This window comes from Phyllostomus hastatus, unplaced genomic scaffold (genome assembly GCF_019186645.2).
Source record: "Phyllostomus hastatus isolate PE091 unplaced genomic scaffold, TTU_PhHast_1.1 phas_contig_80, whole genome shotgun sequence".
Classification (NCBI taxonomy): domain Eukaryota; kingdom Metazoa; phylum Chordata; class Mammalia; order Chiroptera; family Phyllostomidae; genus Phyllostomus; species Phyllostomus hastatus.
In genome coordinates, this window is record NW_025333960.1 from 5,600,223 (window position 1) to 5,613,916 (window position 13,694).

The 13,694-nt window shown below is 34.6% G+C and overlaps 1 protein-coding gene across 2 annotated transcripts in view; it reads left to right on the top strand.

The window, feature by feature from the left end:
• PTPN2 (protein tyrosine phosphatase non-receptor type 2) overlaps positions 1-13,694 on the top strand; it is a 141,517-nt gene that overhangs the window by 33,113 nt on the left and 94,710 nt on the right. The window lies entirely within an intron of this gene.

Genomic DNA, 13,694 nt, shown 5'->3' on the forward strand with positions numbered 1-13,694 from the left:
CTGGACTCAGTGATCTGAAGAGCCTGCAATTCCACAGGTGGGGGTTGGGCATGCCTGCCTGTTGGGGGACCTGTCTGGCTGCAATGGATATCAGGCTCTCAGCTCCTGGCCTTCAGGTCCCCAGCCTGCTGCTCTCACAGGAGACTTAGCCCAAGCTCTCCACTGCATGCAGCCCCCTGTTTACCAGCTGCACTGGGTCAGGTCCCACAGTTCCTTCGTTGTGCCACTTTCTGTTCTTTCTGCACAGCTGTGGGAATGAAGTGTGCTAGTTCACTCTGGTTTCTTTGTTGGCAGAGCCATTGCATGAGCAAATGGGGTTCTTGCCCAGCCACACCTCAGCTCCCCTTTTAAAAGTCTCTATGTGGCACCCACACTCCAGCGCAGAGCCATGGATGGGCCAGTTCTCCAAATGCTCCACCTGCCCAAAAAGTAAAAAGTCTCTCTCAGTCAGGGCTGTCCACAGCCTGCAAGTGCCTCTGACAGTTTTAGGAAATAGAATTTCTCTTTGGAAGACTTCCCATTGGTGCTGCAGGTAAGGACGTGTTGCTCACTGTGTGTATACATCCTAAGTCTCCCAGATTTTGTATATCCTTCCAAGTCTCTCCCAATTAAAGGTGGGGGTTTCCCTGTGCAGGACTAGCCTCCCACCCCCCACCATACCCCAGGAGAGGAGGGAGCCACTAAGCTGCGTTTTTTGTCTGATCTCTCCTCTGGGACAGGCACCTCACTCAGGGCATTTTCCCCTCAACTTATAAAATCTCTTACCAGGTGTGTGCAAAGCATCCTCTCTAGTCCTTGGCTTCAAAAATTCATCTCAGCTGAGATTCCATTGATTGTTCAGGTCACTTGTCAGAAGATTAGCTGAAAATCCATGCTGAGGGCACAAGCAGGTGGGCTCAGCTTCCACCTTCTTGGCTACCATCTTCTCTCTCCTGCCTATTTTAAAAATTTTATTGTTGTTGAATTGGAGATGTTCTCTATATATTCTGGTTATTAATCCTTTGTCAGATATATGATATGCATATTTTTCCCCAGTATGTTGGGTTTTTTTCACTCTAGTGTTATTTGATGCAGAAAAAAAATTAAATACTTAAAAAAATTGAATTTTAGAAAGGGAGGGAGGGATTGGGGGAGAAAGACATCAATTTGTTGTTCAACTTTAGATGCACAAAATATTTTAATATGGTGAGGTCTGATTTATTTTTCTTTTGCCACCTGTACCATTTGTGTCATAATTTAAGAAACTATTGCCAAATCCAGGGTCATGATCTTTGTTGTAGTTATTGTTTTGTGTACCTTAATTTGGGAAATTACTTGCCAAATCCAAGATCATGAAGATTTTCAATTCCTGTGTTTTATTTGATAGTTTAGGTATTTGATCCATTTTTAATTTTTGTGTGTGGTTTATAATCAAAATCCAACATTTTTATTTTGCATGTGGATATCCAGTTTGCCCAAGATCATTTGTTGAAGATACTCCTTTTCATATAGGAGTCTTGAGCTCCTTGTTGCAAATTAGTTGATCATAGATGTGAGGGTTTATGTACAAACACCATGCTATTCCATTGATCTCTATGTCTGTCTTCTGCTGTACCATGCTGATTGGATTACTGTAGCTTTATAGTAAGTTTTGTAATCAGGATGTGTTGAGTCCTGAATCCCCCAACTTAAGTATTTTTCAAGATTGTTTTGACTATTCAGAATCCCTTAAAATTGCATGTGAACTCTGGGATGAGTTTTTCTTTTTTGTCCAAAATTGTCATTTGAATTATGATAGGGACTTCATTGAATCAACATACAGCTTTGAGTAGTTTTGTTCTCTCTCTCTCTCTCTCTCTCTCTCTCTCTCTCTCTCTCTTTCTCTTTCTTTTTGTCATCATAGTGTTGCCTTCTACCACAAACCCAGGATGTCTTTCTGTTTATAGGGTTGTCTTTAATTTCTTTCAGCAGCATTTTATAGCTTTCAGTGTACAAGTCTTTCACTTTCATGGCTAAGTTTATTCTTAAGTATTTTATTCTTCTTGATTCTATTGTAAATTGTATTATTTACTTAATTTCCTTTTTTGGATTGTTCATTGCTAGTGTATGGAAAAACAGTTGATTTTTGCATGCTAATTTTTGTTTTGTAACTTTGGTGAATTTGTTTATTAGCTGTAACAGGTTTGTGTTGTGTGTGTGTGTATTCTTTACAGTTTCTGCATATAAAGTTACGCTATTTGTGAATAGAGATAAACAAATTTCTTTCCAGTTTGGATCATTAGTATTTCTTTTTTGGTCAAATTGCTTTGGCTAGAACTTCAGTACTATGTTGAACAGAACTAGTAAAAGTGGGAATCCTTTTCTTGTTCCTGACCAGTCAATTTTTTCTAAATACTTATTTGTTTTTATCATATTGTTTGTTGAATAATCCAACCCTCCTTCCCCTGTGTTCTCCCCCCGCTTCCCAATTTACAGTGCCATCTTTATAATTTGAAGAATTCCTATATGTGTATTGGGTGATGAAGCATGAACAAATCCTACATAACGGGATCTCTCTCTTCCTGTTTATCCTCATTTCTTGCATTTCACTCTCATGTACTACAGGTCTTGTGTGTCTTATAATTCTTGCAAGATATCAGTTATTCATTCTTTCTTTATTGTTTTATGTATTCTTATATCTTTGTGACTTTGTACAGCTTTTTTTTCCCCTCTTGCATCTACCCTTCTTTTCCAACTTGTTTACATGGAATACTCCTGATCAGTCTTCAGGTCTGTTCATGCACTGTATTCTTCCTTCACGCCCTTAGGCAGAAATAAATCCTTTTCATGTGTTTTCTTTAAATGTGAGCATACTTTGATGATGGCACTTAGTTAGACTGGCTCCTTGATAGTCTCTAGGAAAACTCAAAGCTCTGATTTTAAACAAAGAAGAGAGAGACAGAATTGTCAGATAAAAATGTACAAATAGCAGTAAAAAAAGGACTGTAAGAATAGTTATAGAAAATAAAGAGGGGATATAACTTTCCAGGTCCTTAATCCCATGCAGTAGAAGCTTTTTTATTGTTTTATTATTAAAATGTTTAAAATACAGTAATAAGAAAAATTTTGTATTATTATTTAACATATTTGAGATTTAGAGAATTTTGATAGTAAATAGTATGGGCATACACAAAAAAGCTTGGCTAAGGGCTGATGCCTACACTTTCTGTAAAGATGAACAGACAAATGTTAGACTTGAAAAATTCAGCACTACAGGAAAATGAGATTAATTGCATCATTTACAGTATATGAGATAGTATAAGAAATAGAGAAAACTGGCTAGCAAAATACCAAATTAGCTTGAGGAAAAGCCCTCATAATTCCGGAAAAAGATTTTAAAACTGAATATTAAATCAGAAAAGCCAGCATTCGTGCTGCCTGTCACATATCAGACCCAATAAGCAGAGACAGGCATTGAATCTTTATGGGCATTTTATTCAGATGGCCAGCTATCTGAGAAGAAGGCTGGCCGGTTACATTTCCTTTCAAACAAGCCTTTTTATAGCAGAGAACAAAGTGCAGTGAGGGGTTTTGAAATTCAGGGAAAATTAGATTAAAAAACTGCAGCATTCTCACCCTGGGCGGTTAGCTCTGCCCTTGGAGGGTGGTGCTTGTCTCTCTTGAACACAATGGCTCTGATGTCTCTGACTGTGCCCCAGGTGGTGGTCTTTAGCTGTGTCCCAGGAGGTCTGCTGTCGCTCCACCTGGAGTGGTCAGCATACCTGCAGTCCTGAAACAATAGCTTTAACATATGCATTACCTACTAGGCTTGCTGATAACTACCTTCCACTAAAATTATCAAACTCATGAGTCCCCTATCAAATATTATAAAAGAACATTCAAAACACATGACACTCTCAAGTCTCTGTGATAAGTTACTGAGAGCACAGAGAAGACTAAAGTGAATTAGTGGAAGAATATCTCTGAGCTGAAGAAAGCCCTGAAATTCAAGATCAAAGGGGACCCAAAGTCTTCACCAGGAATATATTTTAAAAGCATAAAACCATAGGTTCATCCCAATGAATTTTTTAAGTATTCAGGATAAAGAAATAATGCTGCATGGTAGAAAAAGAGAACAAATCAGAATTGCATCAGATTATGTGCTTAACAGCAAGTGGGGAAAAACAGCAATCTTTACTAAACACTTTGGGTAGAAGAAGAAATCAGTGAATACTGTCATTAGTGTGTCTAGAAAATAATGAAATGACAGTATTCTGAACTTACAGGATTTAGCCAGTCTTTACAGCAAGAGTAAAGAATGTCAATGAATTAAGCATTTCATTCCATCTAGAAAAATAACAATAAAATGAAACAAAGCTTTAGAAGGACCTATTGAATACAAACAAAAGGCAGAAATAAATGAGTTACCACCCTTCCTCCCCATTCCAGTAGGCAGTTTGATTTGACCTATGGTTATAGTCCCAAAATTCTGGTATATCATGAGTGGATTTTAACTAAAAATAATAGTATAAAACACCATTCCCAAGTTTATTTTGGGAATATAAAGATAGTCAATATGAGGGAGTGTAATACAACAGGGTAGGGCAAAAGTAGGTTTACAGTTGTTTGTATGGAAAATAATTGTAATAATAAATAATAATAGAAGAATGAACTCTGTTTCACATGATCAAAATGGTAAACCTACTTTTGTTTCACCTTGTATAGTCCTATTGATTAAAGGAGAAGAAACATATAGACATGATATCAGTCAAAATAGCAACAAAAATATTTAAATACTTAAGAATAAACAAGAAATGTGTCAGTTTTATTTAAATTAAAAAGCAACAAGGGAGACTTAAATGGAGAAAAATACCCAGTATCTGATGGAATAGTTGATATTTTAAAGATGTCAGTTCTCATTTAAAAAAAGGGGGGGGGAAGACTCTAAATTGACATATGTATATAACATATACATATGTTTTTAAGTCAGCCTAAAAATGATTTAAATTTAAAGTTATTTGAAAGAGTAAAAACCCTAGAAAACTCAAGACAAGTTTTGAGGACAAAATGAAGATAAAACTTTTTAGTTCAACTGGTGGTGTTGACAGTGAGGTAAAGCCTCACCCTTAGCCTTTCTTGAGAAATATTAGCAAAATGTGCTCTTGACTCGAGTTCCATTTTTAGAGGGTTATCAAGAAATACTTTGAAATTTCTGTAAGGTCATACTTAAGGATAATTATCACATCATTTTTAATAATTGTGAAGTTTAGGAAATCTAATTGTTCAGGGAAAACAAATTATGGTGTATCCTGTAACAAAAGGTTCCACATTCAGTAGTTGTTTAAAGTGATGGTGGAGATGTATTGACAAGGGAAAATATGCAATTTTAAGATATTAAAGCAGGTGTATAAATAGTATGCCTGTATAGTCTATATTTATAAAAAAGATTTATTTATTTATTTTAGAGAGAGTGGAAGGGAGGGAGAAAGAGAGGGGGAGAAACATGAATATGTAGTTGCCTCTCATACACCCCTTGCTGGGGACCTGGCCTGCAACCCAGGCATGTGCCCCGACTGGGAATCGAACTGTGACCCTTTGGTTCATAGGCCAGCACTCAATCCACTGAGCTACACCAGCCAGGGCTATTTATTAAAATTTTAAAAATTATATGTTAATGTCTACTTTTCTGTAAAAAGTCCAAAAAATTTACATTATCTCTGAATTGTATGGTAGTGAATAATTTTATTTTTTGTTGATCTACAAAGTTCTAACTTCTGACAGGGAACATATATTAAAATATTTTTTTCTCTTCTAGCAAATCACATATAAAAAGTCCAAGTAAAGTACTCTGTGGCCACTTAATGTAGAGACAAACAGCTATATTTACTTAGATAATTTCCTGAGGAAATTGTGTTACTGTCCAGTCAATTAATGTGTGTGATGAATCATTAGAAGGTTAAATGACATTCTGTATATTCTTGTCTTAGAAGACAAACAGATAATACATTTTAGAAATATTTTCAATAAAATTTAAATATTTGCACTTTTAAAATAAGTATCAGCTATTGGAAACTTTAGTTTTGGAAGAATATCAGGTAAGGCTAGATGCATGAAATCTTAGCTCATTAGGGCTAACAAGATGGAAGAGGAGCCCTGGCTGGTATGGTCCAGTGGACTGAGTATCACCTATGGACTGAAAGGTTGCAGGTTCAGTTCCCAGTCAGGGCACATGCCTGGGTTGTGGGCCAGGCTCCCACTTGGGGGCATGTAGGAGGCAGTCAATTGATATTTCTCTCACACATCAGTGTTTCCCTCTCTTCTCCCTCCCCCATCTCTAAAAATAAATAAATAAAATATTTTTTAAAAAGATTGAAGAGGAAATTTTCAGTCACTTAAGAGACTAACATTTTTCTAGGCATATCCATTGAAAACTAAATGTTTGTATTTTGAAGTATATAACTTAAATAATAAAGATACTTAGCAGAAAACATTTATTTCACCTCCAGTAATTATGTGTGGTATAATGAACTTTTTTTTTTTCAAAGAGTTTGTAATTCAGACTAGTTGTAATGTGATTAGTTAGTTTACAAGCGCTGTCTCTAAAAGAAATATGTATTAAACACTGCTTGGTCCTACATTAAAAAATTTCTCAATATCATCTTCTTAATTTTATAAAATGAATAGCTTTTAAAACCATTTTTTTCCCTTTTTGTCCAAAACATGTTCGTGTTTTATGTTCAGGAAAGTGAACTTGGATTTAGCTAAATGATTTCATGTGGGGCTTGTATAAACTCTCCATTAAAGCTTCTGTCAAAATATAAGCTGTAGTTTACTATTAATTGCTGTGACTGGCATTGAAGAATACATCAAGGATAGGCATGGTTATTGCTTATGAAATGAAGAGTAGCTGAATGCTTAAAAAGAAAGTGCCTTATTCTTGAATTTCAGCCTAGAATTATTTGAGCCTCTGCAAATTTGTTTGTCTAGTAGAGTCAGTTTAGCATCTTACCTGAAAACATATGTCAAAGTAAGTTTCAAGAGAGATGAAATATTATGTGTATAAAATATTTTAAAGAGGTGAACTAGTAGGAGAGAGTAGATACATAGAAAATAAATAGGTTTAGATTTAAAATTATAATATTCTGCCTGGAAATAATTAATTATAAGGCCATTGGTTGGAGTGGATCATTTTATAAAGTTATACAAATCAGGCTTCTTAAAAAATTTCTTTAAATAAAAATTAGTCTCCTAATAAATAAAATTAGCCTCCTAATAAACAGAGAGGCTGCCAAATTTATTTAAAATTTCTTTAAATAAAAATTAACCTCCTAATAAACACAGAGAGGCTGCCAAAATGAGGAGACAAAGAAACATGGCCCAAATGAAAAAACAGGTCAAATTCCAAAAATAGAACTAAACAAAATGGAGAAAAGCAATCTATCAGATGTAGAGTCCAACACACTCATTATAAGGATACTCAAGGAACTTAGTGAATACCTCAACAGCATAAAAAAGATCCAGTCAGAAACAAAGGATCCACAATTGAAATAACATTGTACAGAGAAACAGCAGTAGTATATGAAGCCAAGAATCAGATCAGTAATTTGGAACATAAGGAAGCAAAGAACAACAAGAAGAAAAAAGAATCCCCCCCAAAACTGATGATAATGTAAGTAGCATTTGGGACAACTTTAGGTTTTCCAACATTCGCATCATAGGGTGCCAGGAGGAGAAGAGAAAGAAATTGGAAATCTATTTGAAAAAATAATGAAAGAAAACTTCCCTTAGTTGGTGAAAGAAAGAGACATGCAAGTCCAGGGCACAGAGTCCCAAACAAAATGGATGCAAAGAGGACTACTCCAAGACATATCCATAATTAAAATGCCAGAGGTAAAGATAAAGAGAGACTCTTAAAAGCAGCAAGAAAAAAGCAATTAGTTACCTACAGGGCAGTTCCTATAAGACTGCCAGCTGATTTCTCAAAGTAACTTCACAGGCCAGAAGGGATTGGCAAGAAATACTCAGTCATGGAAAGTGGGGACTTAGAGCCAAGTGGGGACTTGCTCTACCTTGGAAGGCCATCATTTAAAATCAAAGGGCAGATAAAGGGCTTCCCAGACAAGAGAAAACTAAAGGAGTTCATCATCACCAAACCATTATTGTATGAAATGTTAAAGGGACTTATTTAAGAAAAAGAAGATGATCAAAACTATGAACAATAAAAATGGCAATAAATACATATCTACCAATGATTGAATCTAAAGAACAAACTAAGGAAAGAAGAACAGAGACAGAATCATGGATACAGAGAGTCTTTTGATGGTTGCCAGATGGGAGGGGTTGTAGGGGAATGGGTGAAAAGGTAAGGGAATTAAGAAGTACAAATTGGTAGTTACAGAGTAACCATGGGTATGTAAAGTACAGTATAGGAAATGGAGTAGCCAAAGAACTTATACGCATGACCCATTGACATAAACAGTTATGTGGGGATTGCCTGAAGGAGTTGGGGGTGCTGGGTGGAGGAAAGAAAAGGGGGAAATATTGGGACAACTATAATAGCATAATCAATAAAATACACTTTAAAAAATAGGCTTCTTTGGAAAAGGGGGTGATGAGGAATCTTACTATAATTAACTCATGTATATATAAATTTCAAATACGGCTAAGGAGCTAAATTAAAATTTCCCCCAAGTAGCAAATAGTGGCTCAGTTCTGTTTATTGATTTGTTATTCTTCTGTATTTATCATATAGTATCATTCCAAGAGACTGTGAATTTATGCTATTGCTGACATGACATGAGTACTTATTTTTTAGATGGCTGCATAATATTTACGGGTTTGTAGGATGATTTCTTTAACCAATCTTTTCCCTGTCATTGGATATTTACATTATTTCTAGTCTTGCAACATGTTCATGAGTTACCTATATTTTTTGGATCATTGCCTCTATAAAATAAATAAGTAGTGAATTAATTATTCTTAGCTTTATCGAGAAAAATCATATAAAAATAAAATTTTTAAAATTTGGTTAAATTATTCTTTAAGATAAAGATAACTTCTCTTCAATTTAGCTTTCATTAAAAGAGTTAGCATTAGATTAGAATAGTATTGCTCAACTGGGTGTTGGTGGGTTATATTTGTAGTAAATGTTGCTGTCCAGGGACAGTTCGAAATTCCTGAAGAGACTTTTCTTGGTCATAGCTGGGAGGTAGGGTGCTACTGATGCCTAATGATAGAGGCCAGGGGTGCTACTCCTAAACATTCTGTAATGCACAGGATAACCCCCCAATTAAGAATTATCCAGCCTGAAATATCCGTAATGCTAAGGTTGAGAAACCTTGGATCATCAGGTTTTACTGCTGATAGGAAACATTTTTCATCTAAATGTTGAATACCACTGTAGACTGGGTCCTCTCTGCTATATAGTAAGGGAGTGTTTTAGGATCAGAACTTCAGTAGAAGCTGATTTTGCCTAATGTGATAGACCTAGTGAATAGCTCAATGCTTGCCTTCCCATTACCATTTGAGAAACACTGTGTATTTTATTGCTTACGAGAAGTTCTTATAAAATTATTTATTTTTATGTGTTGGTTAGTCCTGAATGCTTTATCAGTGTCAGATCTATTTTTTGTTGTGATTTGGTTATATTGTGTGTGTTATTTACAGACTTGCATCTAGCTTCATGGGAAAGAAAATCAAGCTTAATATCTGACATAACAAAGAGGGGCTTATTTTTCTCATGTAATGAAAATTCTGAAGGTAGGAGACCAGAGCTGTTTCTGTGGCTTGTGATGTCATTGATTACCAGTTTTCCTCTGTTTCTACTTAGCCTTCCTTAGAATATGCTTCTTATCTTGTGGTCACAGGATGGTTTCTGCCTATTCCTACCTCTCATCCCTCCACATCAAAACCTGTACTGCAGGCAGGCAGAAGTGAGAATGACACGGATCAGCTGAGCCAGTCCTTTCTATAAAAGTTTTCTTGCAACCAAATCCAGAAATTCCTTCTCATTCCCATTGACTAGAACTGTGTTGCATGACCATTCTTATTTCTCCTGGAGGCTGGGCAATACAAGTTTTTTAGTCAGGCTTATTTTAAGTCAGAAAATAAAACCAAAAACCTTTAGTTAGAAAGAATGGATATTGGAATGGGCAACTAATAATATGTACCTTGGGAGCCACTTTTTAAAGTGTTGGGGGTTCTTGTCTTCCTAGATGCACTAAAATAAGAACAAATCGTAACATTGGAGATTTGAGAGAATGGACTCTGTAAGAGTTTTTGTTTTTGTTTTTGATAATTGAGAAAACAAAATGTATATCTTAACCCAAAGTACTTGGCTGTTTTAAGGTGATTTATAAATTAAAATCTCTTCTCTACCCCTATACTTGAAACATATCTACTTTATGTTGTTTTTTTGCAATATCAATTATGATTTATTATAGTATACACAAATAAGTGTGTTCTTTAGGCTAAAAATTGGAGTCTACTGACAAATAAGACTTAACTGTGGAAAATAGGTGTATATACATTAGAAGTATTGAAGAAGAGCTGGTATAATAGAGTTCTATCTTCTTTGCCCATTGTTAACTTTTTAACTTAAAAAATTATATATTCTGGATATTAATCTTTCATCAGGTATTCGATTTGCAACTATTTTCTACTATTCCATGGGTTGCAACAACTTTTTGATGTGATTTAAACACTATAGGCATGATATATATTAATATTTATTAGTATTTTAGCTAGTTTATTTTAAAATAGCATATGAACTAAAAAATACATGAATGAATATGTGGTTTAAAATTCAAATGGCACAAAAGGTCTCTAATAAAAAGAAGTTAAAAGGACAGAAGTTTACTTTGGAAAGAGAGAGAGGAGTAAGGTAAAGCCTTTAGCTGTATCTGATGTTTTATTCAGATATGTCAAAAATGCTAATCATGTTTAATTTCACTATAGGTAACATGGTTGTCATATTATCTATATTTTCCTGTTTGTAATATTTCACAATTAAAACACTTGTAGTTACATAAATCTCTCAACTTCCCCAGATGTCCTGGTCCACAGTATTCCTCCCCAGAAATTACTGATTTCTTATCTCTTTCTAGAATTACTCATTGTATTCTCAGGCATATTTGTGTTTGAGTAGAGTTCCTCCCACCCATGAGAGCATGCTTAACATATTCTTTCTACATTTTTTCCACTACATAGTATATCTTTGAGATTGTTCTGTAACAGTGTATTTTCATGGTTCACATGTACAATATTCCAGTGCATTGGTACATTATAATTTACATCACTACTTCATTCCTCAAGGACATTTAGGTTGTTAGTTTTTCAAAATTATGTAGAGTGAATATCCTTGTGCATAATTATTTGCACACATGTATGTGACTATATGTGATATAAATTTCTGACAGTGAAATTAGTGGGTCAAATTTATGATCTTATCAAATTGTTCTTAAAAACCATATTGGTATATATTCTGCCAATAATGTATGAGACTGTTTTTCACTCTCTCTCACCAGCATAGTATCAATCAGAATTTTTTATTCTTGCCAATCTGTTTTCTCTGCACTTAATACAGAGGAGCTGTCAACAGAAGAATTATGTTTTAGTATTATTTAAAATTAATATTTTCCCTTTTTATCAGTTACTAACTTACAATATAAAATTATCTGTTACATCACTTTGTAGAGTTTTTACTCTTCATAGAGTGTTTCAGGTAATGCAAACAAATATAAGCCTATATTTGAATGTGTTTAATTTTACATAGGAAATTTATTATTTAACATTTTAAAACATTTATAATTAATCTGTGGAAATGGTTGAAGATTTTTTTGCTTTTCAATCAGCCACAATAATTTGTTATAATGTACTTTCATGGAAAAGTATTTGAAACTGAAATGTAATATTGATGACTAACTTATGTGAGGCTGGTATAACTTTGATACTAAAACTGAATAAATCATTAGAAAAGAAAATTATTAGTCATTTCAACATAAAAACACAGATATATACAAGTTTTTATAATGGTGGTACACCCAGATAATGTAATGTTATTCTCTTTTTTTTCTAGAATGCTATTCCCCACTAAAAAGACAGGAGCTTTTAAACCATGAGAAGACATTGAAGAACCTTAAATACATTTTATTAAGTGAAAATCTATTATTGTAATTCAACACATTACCAGATTAAAGGAGAAAAGTTATAGGATCATCTCTGTGAATGCAGGGAAAACACTGAATAAAATTTAGTACTTATTCATGATTAAAACAAAAATTTTTAGCAAACTAAAAATTGAAAAGAGACTTCTTAACCTGAAAAGAGTATTCACCAAAAACCTAAAGCAATGTTACATTTTGTGGTTACACTTTAGAAGCAGTTCATTCAAAATCAGGGCTAAAAATATTTATTTGACTATGAATAGGAGGTCCTAGCCAATGTAATTAGATTAGAAAAAGAAACAAGGCATGAGTAAATATGACACATGAATTATAAGGAAAAAAGAGAATTATCACTGCTGATACTGAGAAATTCAGAACCAACTACAAAATACTAGAGAGCTCAGCAGGATTGCTAGATGTGACAGTAGTATTAAAAAGTCAGCAAAAAAAAAAAAAACCCAATTATAATGTGTATGTGTAGTGTGTATTTCTGTTTTTCTGTGTGGCAGGTTGCATTTTCCCAAATGGTCATACCAACATATCTTGGATCTCATGTGCTCTTTGCGTAACGTGACTGAGATTCCTCCTGCTGAGAGGGGTCTGTGTCCCCTTCTCTTGTATTTTCAAAGGCTGAATGAATGAGTAAAAACATGAACTAAAAAGCTAACTGTTCTAGGGCTGATGGGGTGGTGGCAGGCAACAGGGTAGGGAACCCACAGTAAGAATGTTCGTCAATAAATGACTGGCATGACTTATTTATACTTAATTTGTAGAACTATCTGGCGCCTAACCTTTAAAGTGCTTTTTCTCACATGTGGTAGTGTGAGCAAAAGTCCAAATTTTTGCTGTTAATGCACAATTTTTGGGTACGTTTCTGTTTTTACCTGAATTCTTAGAATTATATTTCTTTTTTTTAAAGATTTCATTTATTTATTTTTTAGACAGAGGAGAAGGGAGGGAGAAAGAGAGGGTGAGAAACATCAATGTGTTGTTGCCTCTCAAGTGGCCCCCAGTGGGGACCTGGCCTACAACCCAGGCATGTGCCCTGACTGGGAATAGAACCAGAGACCCTTTGGTTCGCAGCCCTCGCTGAATCCACTGAGCTATAACAGCCAGGCTTAGAATTATATTTAATATGAGAGAAAAAAACTGCTGATGTTGTAAACAAGTAGCAGAGTACCTAATTCAGGCATAACCTCACAGAATTTCTCTTATAATGGAATACAGCAAATGATAAGTGTCATAAAATGAGCCTTAGGCCTAGTGGTTGTTGCTAAGCATTTATGGCTCTAGAAATAAAATTTGAAGATATTTCTGGACTCCAAGTAAAAGTTACATGTCATGAAGATGAATAAGTAGATTAACATTTTAAGGTAGAAACTGAAATACAGATAGATATTACTGAGAGTTTAGTCAGAAATTTGGGTATGATATAATCTTAGATACCTCCATTGCATTAATTCTACATGACATGAAGTATTTAATGTTGCCTTGTAAAGGTTGAATATAGTGTGACATTAAATAAATATATCAAGAGCAAAGACTTTGGTGCCTGAAGGACCTTGGTTCAGT